Here is a 14,463-nt window from a genome sequence, read left to right on the forward strand (position 1 = left end):
ATATCTATGAATTTACACACTGGTATTTAGCGGCTCTTCAAAAATCTCTGTAAATTAAAAAGTTAAGCAACACCGTCTTTGCCTTTACAGCTTGCGGCTGCCGCGGATCATCTGGTGGTGCCTGACCGTAGAGGCAGCTTTCCTGGTGCTCCCAGCTGCAGCATGGGCTCGTCAGAGAGAGGCTGCTGTCTGGGTTCCTTGCCTTCTGGCCATTTATGGTGTGGGCATATCAGGTGCTTGCTCTCAGCCAGCAAGGAATACAACGTATTTCAAGTCTCTGAAAATTGAGGAGTCTAAAGTCGCACCGTGCTGTGCTTACTTCAAAGCAATGGTGCCAATCCAGGAGGGTCCTCAGCGGGCTGATTTTTAAAGTACCTCCTTTTTGGTTTAGGATTCTGCTTCAATCCCATCACTGTCATCATTGTTGTCATTCTCTTCCTTGTCTTCTCCCGTCTTTAAGTGTTTTTTCAGATATTTACTAGCTAAAATTATCTTGGGTAATAAATCTGCAAGGAACTAAAAAGTTTCCGATTCCTCTGCAGTATTTTGCAAATCACCGAGTGCTTCCTTTTCTTTTCCACTGCCATGTCTCTAGGAATAGGTGGTTAAATATTCAACAGAGAGTTCCGCAGCCTTGGTTACCGGCACCCGCACCTCCTGGTTGATGGCGAACGCCGGGGGTGGGGGAGGGTGGTTCAGAAGCTCTTTATGATGACCCGGATGTGGGACATGCGCTGCTGCTCCCCGCACTTGTCTCTGCGGCAACTGCGTCCGCCATCTTCCCTGCCTCCTGCGCCTTGTCTGCTGGGACTTGCCCTGAGCGCGTGAGACCGGCATAGAAGGTGTGGACGCATTTTACTGAATCTTAATTAATTTAAATTTATGCTTAAATAGCGTCATGTCGTCAGTGGCTATCATATTAAGACAGTGCAGTTCTAGAGCAAGTCCATTTTATCCGTAGCACAGATTTATACCATTCACAAGGTGGTTCCTGCTTGCTGCTTGGATCTGGTAGAGATAAGAGTATCTGACTCTGGGCGGGTAAGTCATGTGTGGCCAGAACTAATCTTAATGAGCTGGGTTTTCTCACCTGTTGAGTCATAAATTTGGGTGGGCTCAATAGTGCTCCGTTATAAGGTAGTGGAAGTGGCCCATCCCAGACGGGGCATGAGAAGGGCTAGTAGACATGAGTTAGCTGCACGGGTAGATGGCCTAGAGCCCTGAATGCCGTCTGCTCCCGTTGTACTGATGCTTCTCCTTCAGCTCAGACCCATAGCTATTTGGTGTGTACCTTTGGAGGCAATCGTAGATGATGATGGAGGCTGAGTTTGGTTTACTGTTGGTTCAGCTTTATGTGTCAGTATGAGCTGAAAATGGACTGATGCTACTCTACAACCCAATGAGGAGTGACTTTGATAGATGTCAGTGAGGAAAATCTTCCCAGTGGGCAAAGTCCTGGGTTGTGTAGGTGGTCATTCACTTTGTGTTGAAAGAGATAGTCCAAGGGAAGACTGTACATGGAGTCATGGGCAGAAACAAATCATCTGGCTAGTTGAATATGACCCTGAAAGGAAAAAGTATTGGGAGAATAGGGAATAACTGAGGAAGAGGAATGTGAATGGGTTGATTGAAATAGGCATAAAGTGTGAAAACTATTCACAGTTTTCACAGTGCCCAACCTGCCAGCAACAGAGACATGGCTGTTCTGTAGCATCGACCCTCAAGAAAATTAATCAGGCATTAGGTTGCAAGTTCGCTATTTTGGATTTCTATCTCAGAAGAGGCAGTGATTCATCTTGATTGGGATTAACACACATTTTGGGTGTATCTTTGCCTTTCCTTGCTGCAGAGCTGCAGACAGCACTGCTGTCCAGGGTCTCACAGAGTATTTAATCCACTGACATGGGATCCACATGAGATTGCCTTAGACCGAGAGACCAAATTTAGAGCAAAGGAGGTATGGAAGTGGGTTTATGACCATGGAAATCCACTGGCTATATCACACACTGTGTCCCTTAGAAGCTTTTTACTTAATTGAGTCACAGAATGGTCTCTTAGAGGCATAGGTGAGGTGCCTGTTTGGAGATGACTCTTTTAGAGGATAGGGCACCATTTCCTAGGATATGGTATATACCCTAAATAAAGGCAATTATCTGGTATCATGCTCCCAGAAGGGATAATACATGAGTCAGAATCATGGGGTGGAAGTAGGAGTGGTCTCACCATCCCCAATTCACTTGGAAAATTTGCATTTCCTGCTTCCAGAACTATGGCTGTGCAGGTATAGAGATTTTTTTTTTTTTTTTTAAAGTACTCTCTGCATCCACTGTGGAGCTGGAACTCATGACCCTGAGATCAAGAGTTGGATGCTTTACCAACTGAGCCATCCAGGTGCTTCTAGAGATCTTGGTTCTCAGAAGAGGAATGCTTACTACCAAGGGGCAGGCCATAAGATTTCCACTGGTGTCTAAGCTATGTTTTGTTTGTTGGGTTCCTTATGCCTGGAGACCATTAGGCAGGGATGAGAGTCACCATACTGGCAGACTAACTGTACTAGTTATCAATTTATTGCTTCTTAGCACCAAATCCATGCTTTTGTACCCTGCTTTGTTATAGTGGAGATGGACAGTAAATATTTCTCCTCTGCTGGCCAAGTTTGTCAGTAGAGGGTGCTGGAGGAACCCTATAGAAGGAAAGGGCTTTTTTTTGTTTTGTTTTTTCTAGTTCCGATGTGATTTCCCTTTCATCTTGATCCTGGCCTGTGGCCTATGCTCTCCTGGTGGGCACCCAGTAGCACTAATCCCTAGTAAGTTCAACAGTGTGTTCCTGGGAAAGTTTTCTGGACATCCCACCCTGAGATTCTCCCCATAGGTATCTTAGTGGTAAGTTCTGCTGGTTCTCCAGCTGGCTCCCCAATGAGTTCAATAGCACCCCCTGCAGGCAGCTTCCCAGCACTATCATTGTTACCACAGGAGTAGGAGGTTCTTGCTTGGTTAGCCTGCAGCACCTCAGTGAACTTCATCCCATCTCATGGGCTCGAGCCACACCAACTCCGCTGCCCTCTCAACCTCTGCCTCGGAGACAGGGGCATCACTTCCCTAAGGTTTTCATTCTTTGGGTGCTCTGCCTCAGTCCTAGAGGTAGCGGTTACTCAGCGTATCAGCTATTTCTGCATTTTTTTGAAGTTCTTTTTAGCCCTTAGAAGCCAATCGGTTACTCTGGTTCAATCCTAGTATTTGATAATTATGTTAAACTTTTTTTTTTTAATTAAAATTGCTCCTGTTTTTCTGCCTTCTGACTGGACTCTTATCCTTAGTAGAAGGCAAGGCTGCTGCTACACAAGTGGGGCAGAGAGGATTACACTCAGCGTTCGGACAGTCTGTTGGGTCGTCTCTTGAAGCTCCTGTGTCCAGTTTCAGTAGTAAATGGACAAGTAGAGTAACTATGGCCAGAGAACTGCCTGGTAACCAGGTTCTCAGACTCCTCGGGAAAGAGCCTGCCTTGACCAGCATTTCCACTGGCAGAAGGTGGCGTGGAGCCCAGACTGGATGAAAGAGGAGAGGGACAATAGCTGTTGGTTGTGGCTTCAAGATCAACTGCAGCATCAGAGTTTGTCCCCGTAAACCTTCTCTTGTAGTCTTCCCCAGTAAGGAAGACCAACCAGAGCCCTGGAGATGGCATTCCCAGATGAGGTGGACTCACAAGGAGAAGGGGATGAGGGGGTAGAAAGCATGCACGGTGGTGGATACTGTAGTGTTCTGTGCAGATCCCCTCTTTGGGACCGAGATATTTATCCTTCAGGTGCTGGAGATGGCAGCTGCTGACAGCTCACAGCTCATCTCTTACTGGGAGTTGTTCTCAGCCACAAGTATCTGCCTCATCAAGGTTTATGCTCCCTATCAGTGTAGACGAGCAAGAAAGTACTGGTGGTTGCAGGGTGACAAAAGACGAGGTTCTTTGCTTCTATTTGAGACAAATCTGTAAGGCCATCCTAGTTCCCCGTCTCTGCATAAGATCAGCTAAGGCATTAGTTGCATTCCCAGTCTGGGTCAGCTTCTCCTTGGGCCCATTCTTGCCTGCCTTTGGCATCTCTCTTGAGATCACTTCCCAGTAAACCTGCATGCATGTTTCCATCTCAGATTCTGTATCCAGAGAACCCAATCTAACACATTTTAATGGTTTACATGCATTATCTCATTTTGTAGGAAAAAGATTCAAAATTGTCCCTGACAATGTTTTTCCCTCATATTCTCAAGATTCATTAGTTATTTGGCAAATAATGAGCGAGTACAACTGCCCCTGAGGTGTGAAGAAATGCTGCTCCTGGGGCGCCTAGGTGGCTTAGTCGTTAAGCGTCTGCCTTCGGTTCAGGGCATGATCCTCGGGTCCTGGGATCGAGCCCCGCATCAGGCTCCCTGCTCCACTGGGAGCCTGCTTCTTCCTCTCCCACTCCCCCTGCTTGTGTTCCCTCTCTCTCTGGCTGTCTCTCTCTCTGTCAAATAAATAAATAAAATCTAAAAAAAAAAAAAAAGAAAAATGCTGCTCCTACAGCATTTACTCAAGAGGACTGCTCCTAAGTCACGGCTCTGGAGAAGAGTAAAGGTTTCCTTGGTCATTGATCAATGGAGGAAAGGCTGAAATGGGAGGAATTGGTTAAAATAATGTACAGTTTGACTTATGGGCAGAAACAAGGTATGTGATGTCATCAAGCAGGGGACACAATCTTCTCCTGTGTAGTAAGCACTGTCTCGCCAAACTCACCTACCCACATATGGGCATGCCACGGATAGGTAGGTGGGAGAGCCATTTTCTAGTCACACCTTAGGGACAGTGTTCCTGCTACAAGTGCTATAACAACCACCCCCAAACTCACTGGTGTAAAACATTACATTAATGGATTTTGTGGGTCAATAATTTGGACAGAGCTTGTCTCTGCTCCACATTTTCTGGGGTCTAAGCTGGCAAAACTCAAAGCCGGGGTGGTTCAATAGCTGAAGGCTAGAATTATCTGGAGTCGTCCCACTTGCAGATCTGTAGTTGATGCTTACTGTCGTTGGACCCTCAGTTGGTCTGACCAGAACACATATACATGGCCTCGTTATTGAGTCTCTTTTCGTGATAGTTTGGGCTTCCCCCCAGAACAGAGGCTGGGTTTTGTGAGTATCCCAAGAGAGCAAGGCAGATGTGTATGGCATTTTTATGATCTAGCATCAAATGCCATATAACTTCACTTTTGTCATATGTATTGGTAGAAGCCAAAGTTTCACCCATATTCAAGGGGATGGTAACCTACAGACCACCACTTGATGGGAGAACTGTGTAGGTTACATCGTGTCTTAATCATCTCAGTTGCTATAACAAAATACCATTGACTGGGTGGCTTAAACAGTAGAAATTTGTTCCTCACAGTTTTGGGGGTTGGGAAGTCCAAGGTCGAGATATCAGCAGGTTCTTGGTTAAGGTACTCTTCCTGGCTTACAGGTGGCCACCGTCTTGCTGGGTCCTCACATGGCAGAGAGCGGAAGCTCTGGTGTCTCTTCCTCTTCTTATAAGGGCACTAATCCCATCATGGGGCTCTACCCTCATAACCTCATCCAAACCTAATTAGGTCCCAAAGTTTCCATTTCCTAATACCATCACATTAAGCGTTAGGGCTTCAACATGTGAATTTGTGTGTGTGTGGGGGGACATAAACATTCAGTCCATAAGACCTGGTAAGAAGAGCATGTGGGATGGAGATATTATGGTCATCTCTGGAAAGCCACAGATGGCTTACAAACAATATTATTTCCTAAGATTTCCTCTCTTCTGTATATACTTATCTATGTAGTGCCTGACTAGGTTGAGTGTTAGGATGAATGACTATTTTTTCTTACATATTTCTTGAAACCAACCCAAGTGAATGTGTGGGATTCCTAAAGGCTCTACAAAAAACCACATGCCCATAATTAGGACACATGACATGATACCTTGCTTCTCAGTTCTGTCATGATTTGTGTTCACTTCCAGTTGGGGTTCATTTCCCACTCTGGCCAGGACACTGCTTAGATATCAGTCCTCAACTTTTAGGTGGACGTTTGATATTTTAAGATTATTTAAGGACAGTTAGTTATTGTCAGTAGATAATCCCAATTATCCCTTAAATTTTCATTCTTAGAACAATGAGAAAGAAGCAGGAGGCAGAAAAAAACTATGATTTTCATGAGTCAAAATAGTAGTTGCATAAATTTAGTAACCTCATGTCAACATCACCACCAAAATTGAGAAAGAAAGCAAATACTACCACATCTTCTGCTTGCCTTATGCCTAAGTACCCTTCTTTATCTCTCTACTTCTGTGAATGGAATAAAGCCAGCATCTGGGCATGAGACAATTCTTAAGAAAAATCAAGACTTAAATGTGGGCTCAGACTACAGACAAAAAGAGATACAGTGGATTCTGGAAAATGATCTTCCGTTAATCTCAATATGAGTAATAAAATCGATGCATAGTGACAACATCTGGAATGCATGTAATTCCACATTCCAAATGAGTACACTTTTATTCTTTTTTAAAGACTTATTTATTTATTTGAGAGAGAGAGAGAAGGAAAAGTAAAGAGAAACTCAAGCAGGCTCCTCTCTGAGCATGGAGCCCAACGTGGGGCTCGGTCTCATGACCCTGAGATCCCAACCTGAGCCAGAATCAAGAGTTGGACACTTAACTGACTGCGCCACTCAGGCACCCCACAAGTGAGCATACTTTTAAATGGATAATTTGGATTTATTTTCCAGGAAATTCACTTACTGTCTTTTCCTGCCCCCGCCCCCCACCATACATATCACATTCCATTTGATTGCTTAAAACTTTCTAGCATTTTCCCCAGCTTTATGGAATTTGGATTTTTTAAGGATATGTTTAACAAAATGAGAATTTTTGGGTGAAATGTGTCAAAATGAGGAGGAAAAATATTGATGGCTTATTGCTTTGGTGTGAAGAGGCAGACATTCCTGGACAGGATGTGGTCACAGGCAGGTTTTGTGCCATGAACCTTTTTCTGTGTGTGACTCATGAAGATACCCAAAGCTTTAGTTACACTGAATGCATGGTTTGGGGCTTGTTCTTGCTCATAGGGAGCAATTTTCTATTTGCAAATGGAAGGTGGAAAATATTTTACTTTTAGGTTCTGAAAGCAATCTTGTCTTGACATAAGCAAGATACCAAACCCTGCCAATTCTGCCCAAGAAGAAACTGGCTTGCTCCCTTGGGGTACACCATTGCCGAGTTACAAAGTCTGACCCCGATGCAGATGTTTTTTAGTGGTTTGTTTTGTTCTGCTTGGAACATCTGTGAAGCAGCATTTATCTTTATATAAGCTCTTTCAGATTCCTTTTAACTGACTTTTGGAGGCTTAATTATTTCTTCAGAGTGGAAAGGAATTATTTAACAATTAGAAGTTTCACAAATACCAGCTCGAAGTTAATTTTTTTTGTTTGAATAAGGAAAATAAAACTAATATCAGGTTACATTCTGATTTCTCAGCAAAATTCTTTCAATAATTTTGATATAAATATTAACATTTTTGGCAGGTACTTTAAGTTCTTAAATATATTACTTCACTTGCTTTTCATCATAGCCCTATATGAAGTAGGTACTTTAGCTCCATTTTACAGATGAGGAAATCAGTCACAGAGAGGTTAATAAAAGCAATTAAGGTCACATATGTAATACGTGGCTGAGCCTAGATCTAAGCCTAGATCTGTCTGATGTCCAAGACCAAGCTCTTTCCATTTTAAGACATTGCTTTTCAAGTCCACATTTTCTTACAAGTCCACGAATCAAGACTTGAATGAAACGAGTGATGGATTCAGTGAATCTGGCTCGTCTTCCTTCTGGGCTATGGCAGGAATACATTTCTAAGTGTGCCAAGGAGTTACTTATGGCAGGTAATACAGTTCTGGTTGATAGACTATATAGAGAGTAGTTCTGTGTGTGTGTGTGTGTGTGTGTGTGTGTGTGTGTGTGTGTGTGTTTATGTATGTAATTTCCAGGCCTGGTCCATAAAATCTTCTATATGGTTCTCCACATTTTCTTCCCCCATATTCCAGGGGATGGCAACACCCAGGGCCACCTTGGAAGCTGTGCTGTTTGGAAGATGGCAGAGCCTCTGTCTGTCTGGGTCCCTGCATGACTACATGGAGTGGAGTTCTCTCCTGGCAACAGCTGAATTTTATGTGAGTGAGAAATAAGCCTTTATTGTGAGATTTTGGAATTTGTAGGCTAGAATAGCTAGTGCTGATTTCACAGTGCTAATTCCTGTATTAAGTGGTGTGCTATTGTGACAGAAACTTCAAATATGTGACATTGGCTTAGCAGTTAAATATCAGAACAGAAACGCTGGGGTTCTGTCTTACACAAAGACAATGTTTTTGGTGAAATCATGAGCGAGAAAACTTGACGTCAGATCTTGTGACTACCGAGACTCTAGCCAGGGTACAAGACTGAGAAGTAATATGTTAGGAGTGTGTATTGGTTGTAATTGGCTGCCACTGGCAAGACATTGCAAGAAAGAAATGAGCCCAGGAAAGATGGCTGGTTGGAAGGAGAGATAGAAGGGAATGGAGAAAGCCCAGAAATCAAACACCTTAGAAAGCTGAAAAATTTCACTCTGCTGGACCCTGAAACAGTAAAAGTAAGGTAGAAATGTTTTGAGTAATGGAGATCCATTAAAAATCAGCCTTAGGTAAAAATTCTTTCAATAATAGCCATCATTTGCATATCTAAAAACTCACTGATGTGCTATGCTAAATTTAACTAAATTGATTATTAACCTTGAGATACCTTTAGTGGTATAAAGAACTGCCAGAAGCTCTGAAATCTGAATTTCATAAAAACACATCTTAGATCAAATTCTTAGGCAGAGTCCCCCATATGACTAAGCAAACCGCAGTGGTGGTGAGGGGTGGTGATGGTGGTGATTTTTCCCCCTCACTTTACCAAAATAATACATGAGTTACACACTCAGTTATCGAGCACTTCCTGTAAGTCTGGTGTAACCATAATGAGACCCAAATCTGGTGTACAAAAGCAGAAGTGACACAGAGCCAAAATACAAAGTAAAACATTAAGAACTGCCAAAAGAGAGAGAGAAAAAATGTTACAGGATTTCAGGAGCTGAACCAACTGGCAGCTGGAACATTTATAAAAGACTCATACCAGGCAGAGCATTTGTTGGGGGTTTCAAAGGACGGGTAGGACTTTGATACCTATCAGTAGTGGTGGGCAAGACAGTGTAGGTGAGCAGCAAGGCAGGGTGAAAGGTGCGACATTGGGAAGTGTCTCTTGGGCTGACACAGACAGTAGAGGACCTTGGATTGGACACTGAGAATGTGTTCTTCAGGCATATGTCGATGTGGGGACTTCCCGATATTAGCAGCAATTGTAATATTGTGTATATTAGGAGTATGGTTGGGATTAGGGGAGCAGAATGTAACACCATTTGTAGAGAGAATAAAATGGAGAAAGAAGACCAGTTTTGCAGATCATCACAATAGTCTTGGCGGTGGGAAGGCCAAAGATGGACAGATAACAGAAGAGACTGGCTCAGGAAGTGCCTGAATATGGGAGACAGAGGATAAGTTCAAGATGTAGGAAGAAAAATTGGTGAGCCTTGATTTCTCAGTCTGTCCATTCATATGGAAAAGTAAGGATACATTGTATTTTGTAAGAATTTTGTGAAATCCAAAGTACTGAACTGGTCATAACCTCTCTCAGTTAAGATAAAGAATAAAATGTTAAAAGAAATACAGAGGCACTATAACAAAGGAGCCAGATAGGGCAAACATCTCAAGATTAAGTGTATTCTTTTTTTTTTTTTTTTTTTAGGGTTACTAACATATTTTTTTTTTTATGTTTTTTTTTTTTTTATAATGATTTTTTATTATATTATGTTAGTCACCATACAGTACATCCCCGGTTTTCGATGTAAGGCTCGATGATTCATTAGTTGTGTATAACACCCAGTGCACCATGCAATATGTGCCCTCCTTACTACCCATCACCGGTCTATCCCATTCCCCCACCCCCCTCCCCTCTGTAGTCCTCAGTTTGTTTCTCATAGTCCATAGTCTCTCATGTTTCATTCCCCCTTCTGATTACCCCCCCTTTCTTTATCCCTTTCTTCCCCTACCGATCTTCCTAGTTCTTATGTTCCATAGATGAGAGAAATCATATGATAGTTGTCTTTCTCTGTTTGACTTATTTCACTAAGCATTATCTCCTCCAGTGCCGTCCATGTTGTAGCAAATGTTGAGAGCTCATTCTTTCTGATTGCTGAGTAATATTCCATTGTATATATGGACCACAACTTCTTAATCCAGTCATCTGTTGCAGGGCATCTCGGCTCCTTCCATGATTTAGCTATTGTGGACATTGCTGCTATGAACATTGGGGTGCATATGACCCTTCTCTTCACTACGTCTGTATCTTTGGGGTAAACACCCAGTAGTGCAATGGCTGGATCATAGGGTAGCTCAATTTTTAACTTTTTAAGGGACCTCCACACGGTTTTCCAGAGTGGCTGTACCAACTTGCATTCCCACCAACAATGTAGGAGGGATCCCCTTTCTCCACATCCTCTCCAACAATTGTTGTTTCTTGCCTTGTCTATTTTTGCCATTCTAACTGGCGTAAGGTGGTATCTCAGTGTGGTTTTGATTTGAATTTCCTTGATGAAGATTAAGCGTATTCTGCTACCTTAGCTTAAAAGTCTCTAAGTTTGGGGCACCGGGGTGGCTCAGTTGGTTAAATATCCGACTCTTGATTTCAGCTCAGGTCATGATCTCATGTGAGATTGAGCCCCACATCAGGCCCTGTTCTGGGTGTGGAGCCTGCTTAAGATTCTCTATCTCCCTCTCCCCCTGCCCCTCCACCCTCCTTCCCCTTCTCTCTCTCTCTCTCTCTTTCCCTCTCTTAAAAAAAAAAGTAAGTTGGTGATAGTTAAGGAGAATCAGGTGTGTGTATACACATGTACAGTTAACTACTGACATTTCTAAATCATGGTTGCTATAGGGAATTATGATTGTTCACTTTAAAGTTATTATAATGTTTCTCATGAAAAAAGTGCTGCCAGCTACTGTTAGCTTAGGGCAAGCAGGGGACCCCAGAGGCAGAAAGCCACAGTGGTGGCCTGGGCCCATCACCAGCAACTGAACCAAGATGGCCGCTGGCAGGTGAAGAGGTCTGTCCAATTCACATGTAGTCACAGAGCAAAGACCCCACCCCACTGTGGTAAGACTTGGAGGTGGAGACAGTCACCAGGGGTATCCTGTACAGGGATTGGAATGCCTAGAGAGTGAGAAAGAAAAAATAAAAAAGAATCTACCAAGGCCAGTATAAGCTTAATATAGGGACTTGGGCAGATAAAAATGAAAAATATACATCAGCCTCAGTCATGAATGTAAATGCAAAAATCCTAAGTGAAATCTTAGAAAATTAAATCCTAAATAAGCTATTCTTAAATCAAATTCAGTGCTAATAAAAAAAATCAGAGCTGTAGTAATTAAAGTGAAGTTAATCTGTTAGACAAAGAAGACCTCAGTGATTCAGAGAGCATTGAGACTTGTTCCTGTTTTATGTGAATGATGCAGGCGGGGTGCTCCAGGTGAGCTGGCTACATTCCATCAGCGTTTCATCAATGGTGTTGCTTCATTATCTCTTAGGACAGTGAGTTTCAAACTTTAGTGCAAATTGGAATCACCTAGAGAGCTTTAAAAAAATTCAGCCTGCTGCCTTCTCCCGCAGGCTTTTTGATTTTGTAGGTTATGAGTGGGGCCTGAAAATTTGCCTCTTTAAAAAAAATTCCCAGGTGATGATGATGCTACTAATCTGGGACCTTATTTTTCCTGAAACATCATTATCATCTGCATGGTTTACAGAATGGGTCACCATGGGTTGTGGGTCACAGAAAAGGTAAAAAAATAATATAGTTATGTCCCATTACTATCTTAAAGTAAAAGGAGTTACACATGTCAATTTCCTTCTCATTTTACTGGTAAGAACCTAGTCACCCAGTTATATCTAACTACATCTAGTTGCGAGTTGGTCTGGAAAATGTGGTCTTTAGACTGTGGGGTGCTGGGAAAATCTCTTCCAATTCTGTGTTTATTGATATCACACTGGTAGGTTGAAATTTGCTATAGTGTAAATACAGCAAAGAAACTGGCAAATGTTACAAATGAGGGCTCCCCCCAGTGCAGAGGCTGGTTGCCAAACATTTACCAGACCCTACCGTTTATAATTCAGTCACCACATTCAGTTTCAACTCTATTACAGTGGATGGAGGGGAGATCAATAAATAAATTTCGGTGGACAATTAGCAGCTTCTGGTACAATGACCAACTAGGTTTTATTCTAAAAATGCAAAGGTAGATAAATATCCACTAAATAATGACCTACATAGAAAGATCTCTTAAAATGATAGATTAAATTAATGTAATGAATTACATGTGGTTATCACAATAGATGAAGAAAATGTACCTGATAAAATTTAATGCACATGTATGATAGATTTGGTTAGCAAACAGGAACAAGAATCTTGGTAGAGAGTTTTGAGGAGGAAAAACTTTTCTTCTACTCTCTTAGCTTCAGTAATTGAGGGCCTGCAAATTAAACTGAGGAAAGACAGATTAGCAAGAGAAAAAACAAAGTTATCCATGTATCCATATAAATAGAAGCCCATAGAAAATGTAGCTCAAAATGATGGTTAGAATTTGGGGCTGATATCCCATCTTGATAGGGGAAAGAGAAGGGCGTGAGAAAACAAATGACTTTGAGGAACGATAAATAGGCCTTTTGGAGAATAGATGGGAGATATAGTTTTGTGATAATTGCCTATTTAGGCAATTTCTTATCTCAGTGCTGCTTTCTTATCTCTGGTGATGGGAATTAAACTTCACTGCTTGCAAAATTCCTGGGGAAGGGCTTTATGACAGTTGACTTCTTTCAGGAGACTCTGCTTTTAGGCTGTTAAGAGGAGCTCAGAAAAAAAACCAAAAACAAAACCACACAAAAAAACCCGAAAGCTCTTCCTGCATCTGTTGATTCTAAAATGTCATCAGCTCAAAAAAATCCTTATGCACAGTGGTATATTCTGGATCCCTTCAAGAGTAACTATATATAGAAAACCTGCAGCAAACATAAGGGTACATCTGTTTTTAAAAGCTTTGGCCTAAAAATGACACATTCCACTTCTTTTCACATTCCGTTTACTAGCATTTAGTCACATGGATAAATCTAACTGCAAGGGAGGCTGGGAAATGTTAGGAAAACAGCTAGCAGTCTCTGCCATATCCTCTTCCCTTGCTTATATCTCTCTGTGGTACTTAGCACCACCAAACGTACATATTGCCTTGTTAATTTGTTTATTGTGTGCCCTCTTTACTAAAATATAACTTCTGGAAGGGCAGATAACTTTATTCAGTACATCAATGTATCTGTAGCCCAGTAGGGTACATGGAATATGGTAAACATTCAGTAAATATTAATTTAATGACTATATTGAATGACTGTAACAGATATTATATCAAAAATTAATGCAAAGCCTCATCCTTCCACAAAGAAGACTCTAAGTCTTGATTCCAGCTGACTGAGAGAATGATGGGGCCAGGTACAAACATAGGGAAGAAGGAGAGAGTTGAATTTTTTCAATAAATAAAATTTGTGAATTTCTGTCAGTCAGATAGGTGTAGGCTCAGATAGGTTAGTTGGACAAGCGAAAGTCTAGGGCTGGGTCCATAGAGTTGATTGTTATGTGCGTCACTGTGATAGGTAAAACTCTCAGAGAGAATGAGATTGTCAAGGAGGAGATGTACAAAGAATGGAGTAGAAACCATGGAGAAAGGGAGGGATGAGGACCATGTAGGAGGCGGTAGAGATCATGTGGTTCTAGAGATAAGTGAGTTAGCAGAGTAGTGAAGAATCAAGGAATCCACAAGAGAGAATTTCAAGACATGTGACATCTTTATTAAGGTCTGTAGAGAGTATTAACAAAGCAGAGGAAGAGAAACTGCAAGAGATCTTGAGAAACATCATCTAGCTGTGTGATCAGGAAGACCAAGAGACCATAGATTTTGGGTGAAGACTCTTGGACTCACCCTCTGTGTTAGTTTCCAATGCCTGCTGTAAAAAAAAAATGACCACAAATTTGGTAACCTAAAAGGACACACATTCATTTTCTTACTGTTCTGAAAGTCAGAAATCTGAAATGGGTTTTGTGGGGTCAAAATAAGATGTCAGCAGGGCCATGTTCCTTCCAGAGGCTCTAGGAGGGAATCTGTTCCTTCCATCTTCTAGAGCTTCATTCCTTGTCTTGTGGCCCCTACCTCTATCTTCAAAGTCAGTAGTGTGGTGTCTTCAAATCTCTCTCTTGTTCCATTTTCACATTGCCTTATTCTCTTCCATCTTCAGATCTTCCTCCGTCTCCCT

At 42.0% G+C, this 14,463-nt stretch overlaps 1 pseudogene; it reads right to left on the minus strand.

Annotated features, from left to right (window-relative positions):
* Positions 1–387: 387 nt before the first annotated feature.
* Positions 388–778, minus strand: LOC148107629 (chromatin accessibility complex protein 1 pseudogene; annotated as a pseudogene).
* Between the last annotated feature and the right edge of the window lie 13,685 nt (positions 779–14,463).

The sequence above is a fragment of the Ursus americanus genome, chromosome 27 (genome assembly GCF_024610735.1).
Source record: "Ursus americanus isolate L20-20 chromosome 27, mUrsAme1.1.p, whole genome shotgun sequence".
NCBI lineage: Eukaryota > Metazoa > Chordata > Mammalia > Carnivora > Ursidae > Ursus > Ursus americanus.